This window comes from Schistocerca americana, chromosome 3, assembly GCF_021461395.2.
Source record: "Schistocerca americana isolate TAMUIC-IGC-003095 chromosome 3, iqSchAmer2.1, whole genome shotgun sequence".
NCBI lineage: Eukaryota > Metazoa > Arthropoda > Insecta > Orthoptera > Acrididae > Schistocerca > Schistocerca americana.
The window spans coordinates 228,310,981-228,316,796 of record NC_060121.1 but is presented as its reverse complement, the minus strand read 5'-3'; the positions used below and the strand labels follow the sequence as shown (position 1 = coordinate 228,316,796).

Below are 5,816 nucleotides of genomic sequence, written 5' to 3'. Positions count from 1 at the left end.
TCATTTGGAATCCTCCGTTCCTCTAGAGACTTGCGGTACACGGCTGTTAGAAGGGGGGCAAGTTCTTTCGCGTACTCTGTGTAGAATCGAACTGGTATCCCGTCAGGTCCAGTGGACTTTCCTCTATTGAGTGATTCCAGTTGCTTTTCTATTCCTTGGACACTTATTTCGATGTCAGCCATTTTTTCGTTTGTGCGAGGATTTAGAGAAGGAACTGCAGTGCAGTCTTCCTCTGTGAAACAGCTTTGGAAAAAGGTGTTTAGTATTTCAGCTTTACGCGTGCCATCCTCTGTTTCAATGCCATCATCATCCCGTAGTGTCTGGATATGCTGTTTCGAGCCACTTACTGATTTAACGTAAGACCAGAACTTCCTAGGATTTTCTGTCAAGTCGGTACATAGAATTTCACTTTCGAATTCAATGAACGCTTCACGCATAGCCCTCCTTACGCTAACTTTGACATCGTTTAGCTTCTGTTTGTCTGAGAGGTTTTGGCTGCGTTTAAACTTGGAGTGGAGCTCTCTTTGCTTTCGCAGTAGTTTCCTAACTTTGTTGTTGTACCACGGTGGGTTTTTCCCGTCCCTCACAGTTTTACTCGGCACGTACCTGTCTAAAACGCATTTTACGATTGCCTTGAACTTTTTCCATAAACACTCAACATTGTCAGTGTCGGAACAGAAATTTTCGTTTTGATCTGTTAGGTAGTCTGAAATCTGCCTTCTATTACTCTTGCTAAACAGATAAACCTTCCTCCCATTTTTTATATTCCTATTAACTTCCATATTCAGGGATGCTGCAACGGCCTTATGATCACTGATTCCCTGTTCTGTACATACAGAGTCGAAAAGTTCGGGTCTGTTTGTTATCAGTAGGTCCAAGATGTTATCTCCACGAGTCGGTTCACTGTTTAATTGCTCGAGGTAATTTTCGGATAGTGCACTCAGTATAATGTCACTCGGTGCTCTGTCCCTACCACCCGTCCTAAACATCTGAGTGTCCCAGTCTATATCTAGTAAATTGAAATCTCCACCTAAGACTATAACATGCTGAGAAAATTTATGTGAAATGTATTCCAAATTTTCTCTCAGTTGTTCTGCCACTAATGCTGCTGAGTCGGGAGGTCGGTAAAAGGAGCCAATTATTAACCTAGTTCGGTTGTTTAGTGTAACCTCCACCCATAATAATTCACAGGAACTATCCACTTCTACTTCACTACAGGATAAACTCCTACTAACAGCGACGAACACTCCACCACCGGTTGTATGCAATCTATCCTTTCTAAACACCGTCTGTACCTTTGTAAAAATTTCGGCTCTGGTGTTTCAGCCTAAGGGTGCCCTATCAACCTGCTAACAATTATCATGCTCCACTGCTTACATCATAAGGGAATGAACAGAGTTGCTGAAACTTCACTATCGAATTCCTGTTTCTCTATATTTGTATTATGCTTTGATGCGTAATTAGTCGGCGTTTAGTATTATTGTTTTGTTAGTGTATTAGACAGTTTTTTGCCTTTTGTTTCTGCCATTGGCTGCTCTATCTACCGTTGGAATAAGTTTGCAAATGTCTCGCCTGAGTGCACTAGAATACTGCAACGTAAATGTCACTACCTAGCGAGAGTGTCACGAATGATCTGTGGAAAAGGTGCGCGAAATATATTCCGTGCGCGAAATATGTATCGTTACTTTAGTAACGTGATTTACTAGCAAGTTTCTTTTTGCTAGTGTATTATTCTTGGGTTTATCAGGTTTTACTTTCTTCCGAATAACAGCAGCATGCCACCAGTTCTCAAACAACACAATATGAATTCAGCGTGCAATCTATCAGGTAAAATTTTGGAACATGCTGTTAGGATGAAAGTGGAGGATATCGGTGTGCCCAGACCCGATGTCAATATGAATCAAGAACAGAAACTGTGTATATCCAGGCAATCATATACACGAAGTTTTAACAGAGCAATGTACAATGCAGCTGAGTGATTGTGTGTGCTTTATTACTTCAAATGCATACTTTAGTAATACAAAAGTATAAATACGGTGTTGAATTACCATGGTGATTGCTCGAGTTTCACATAACAGTCACAGCACAAGATCCGCGACATCATGGAAACATCACAGTTTCGGCACGCGAAGTCATAAACGCCGCAGTACGAGTGCGCCATACGTTAAGCGTGTAGCGAAGCTAACGTACACCGCATTAAAAATCTCTCCAAAACGCGTCTTTTAGTATGATTTGTTTTGGTAAACTGTCGGGAATTGTGACGTGGTGAAATAAATAAGCTGGCTACCTGTAGATTTTACCTTGGGCTTAGCTTTCGATGTTAATTAGTAATTGATTATGAAAGGGAAAGAAGACACAGTATGTAAACGTTTGGCTAGTGTGTAATATTGCCCCCCCCCCCCTCCACCCTCCTGAAATCTTAGTTGTGGCGGCAGTCGTGGTCTAGGTTTGTTCCGATTGATAAATGTCAGAGCCTTCCCCAGTATGAAAACCACGAGCATAATTAGGCTGCATTCCCACTGCCGCCAGCGAGCTTGCTGCACTGTTAACACCGGTTACCGTCAGATCACAGAAGTTAAGTTCTGTCGGGGTTGGCTAGCACTTAGATGGATGATGGTCCAGTTCTGGCGGGTGCTGTTGGCTAGCGAATTGCACTCAGCCTTGTGAGATCCACTGAGAGCTAATTGACTGAGAAGCAGCGGCTCCGGTCACGACAACTGACAACGCTGAGAGAGTGGTGTGCTGACCATAAGTTCCTCCATATCCGCAACCAGTGACTAATATCGGCTGAGGATGACACGGTGGTCGGTCGGTGCCGTTAGGCCTTCGGAGGCCTGTTCGGACGGAGCTTAGTCCTTTTAGTTTCCGATTTCGATAGGAGCGCAGCACGGAAACATGAGTTTTGTCGTGTGACACAACTGCAAAACCTAGCTCGGTTCTCTCTTTTTTTGGCATTTGAGAGGCAGCATGGGGACTCAGCGCGTTGGAAGCTACGTAAGTACTTATTCTTAATATAACGGTATCTACAGTTTTCGAAACCACGAGGTGAGTTTTAATCATTACTATTGTTATTACCTCTGAAACTTTATGATGAACGATGGCTTCGAGTACAGGCATTTGAAGCTGAAATATTGGTTTCAGATTGTGCAAAAAGCAGTGTCTCGAGCAAAGACATTCAGTAAGAGAATATTAGAAGACAGCTGAAGGATCTTAAATGAACACTGGCCAGAGGAATGGTTTTTGTGCAGCATGAGAATAATCCACTTTGTTTAAAGTGTGGAGGAAGTTGGTCTGTTTTGAAAAATACGATACAATTATAAGAAACATTATGAATATCTTCATTTAAAAAAACATTCGTCTGTTACTCCTAGACGCAATATTAAATTTTATATGTGCATTCTCTCTTCTAAGAGCTATAAAATCGTAAACATTTCTCTAGAATAAAATAATATTGTACAGACATTCAGATCTTTTTATTCATTGAGTTACTGCAAATATTTAATGTTAAGCCAGTTTCTAACATTGTTACTAGTAAAATAAAAGAGGGTTGAATTTTAACATAATCTGTTCTCAACACTTTTAAAACCATTATGTAGTAATAATGAGCCATCTCTGAGACGATCAGGTTTTGATAATGCGGCCTGCAGGCACTAAACGTTAGCCAACCCTTGCTTTAAACCATCATATATACACTCCTGGAAATTGAAATAAGAACACCGTGAATTCATTGTCCCAGGAAGGGGAAACTTTATTGACACATTCCTGGGGTCAGATACATCACATGATCACACTGACAGAACCACAGGCACATAGACACAGGCAACAGAGCATGCACAATGTCGGCACTAGTACAGTGTATATCCACCTTTCGCAGCAATGCAGGCTGCTATTCTCCCATGGAGACGATCGTAGAGATGCTGGATGTAGTCCTGTGGAACGGCTTGCCATGCCATTTCCACCTGGCGCCTCAGTTGGACCAGCGTTCGTGCTGGACGTGCAGACCGCGTGAGACGACGCTTCATCCAGTCCCAAACATGCTCAATGGGGGACAGATCCGGAGATCTTGCTGGTGAGGGTAGTTGACGTTCACCTTCTAGAGCACGTTGGGTGGCACGGGATACATGCGGACGTGCATTGTCCTGTTGGAACAGCAAGTTCCCTTGCCGGTCTAGGAATGGTAGAACGATGGGTTCGATGACGGTTTGGATGTACCGTGCACTATTCAGTGTCCCCTCGACGATCACCAGTGGTGTACGGCCAGTGTAGGAGATCGCTCCCCACACCATGATGCCGGGTGTTGGCCCTGTGTGCCTCGGTCGTATGCAGTCCTGATTGTGGCGCTCACCTGCACGGCGCCAAACACGCATACGACCATCATTGGCACCAAGGCAGAAGCGACTCTCATCGCTGAAGACGACACGTCTCCATTCGTCCCTCCATTCACGCCTGTCGCGACACCACTGGAGGCGGGCTGCACGATGTTGGGGCGTGAGCGGAAGACGGCCTAACGGTGTGCGGGACCGTAGCCATCTTCATGGAGACGGTTGCAAATGGTCCTCGCCGATACCCCAGGAGCAACAGTGTCCCTAATTTGCTGGGAAGTGGCGGTGCGGTCCCCTACGGCACTGCGTAGGATCCTACGGTCTTGGCGTGCATCCGTGCGTCGCTGCGGTCCGGTCCCAGGTCGACGGGCACGTGCACCTTCCGCCGACCACTGGCGACAACATCGATGTACTGTGGAGACCTCACGCCCCACGTGTTGAGCAATTCGGCGGTACGTCCACCCGGCCTCCCGCATGCCCACTATACGCCCTCGCTCAAAGTCCGTCAACTGCACATACGGTTCACGTCCACGCTGTCGCGGCATGCTACCATTGTTAAAGACTGCGATGGAGCTCCGTATGCCACGGCAAACTGGCTGACACTGACGGCGGCGGTGCACAAATGCTGCGCAGCTAGCGCCATTCGACGGCCAACACCGCGGTTCCTGGTGTGTCCGCTGTGCCGTGCGCGTGATCATTGCTTGTACAGCCCTCTCGCAATGTCCGGAGCAAGTATGGTGGGTCTGACACACCGGTGTCAATGTGTTCTTTTTTCCATTTCCAGGAGTGTAGTAGAAACTGAAATGTTACTACTACAAATTACGAAATACAACACGATGGTACCGTGAACAGTATCATTTGCTAATTAGGGTTGAAATTGACGGGAAGCAAGTCCATGGCGGCACATTATCCGTGCACATCCCTCATGAGAAACACCAAGTTACGCCTATAACTGCACGTACAGCACAATCATTGTAATTGGATGTAATATCCAGCAACACTGTCAGGAAGAATAAAAGATTTCAGAATGTCTGGTGACTTCTGGAAATGCTACGGTGCTCCTAGTATTGGGTTAAATGTGACTGCTCAGTTCAAGGCGGGTAAAAGCACACGATGAAGGGCGAAGAAAGCAGTAGTGAATATGAGAGCCAGAAAGCAGTAGATACCGGGGCCCAGGTTGATGCCATTTTTTTGACTTCTGGAAGGCGCTCGAAGCAATTCCGCTCTGCCACCTGACGAACAAAATTAGAGCATACAGCATATCAGACCATCTGTGCGTTTGGACTGAAGAGTTTCTAGGAAACAGACCATAGCACGTCGTTCTCAACTAAGAGGAAACTTCACACGTATAACTTCGAACGAATCTCAATGGAGTGGTTTTTACGATAATGATCGAAGCAGAAGAAAGGAATTAAAATTTGTACTGCAGCTGGGACTCGAACCCGGGTCTTTTCGCTTCCTAGGCAAAAATGCTAACCATTACACCACCGTAGT

General features: G+C 45.5%; 1 non-coding gene across 1 annotated transcript; it reads right to left on the bottom strand.

The window, feature by feature from the left end:
- Positions 1-5,743: 5,743 nt before the first annotated feature.
- Trnap-agg lies at positions 5,744-5,816 on the bottom strand. The gene has a single exon. It is a non-coding gene; the product is annotated as a tRNA-Pro (tRNA).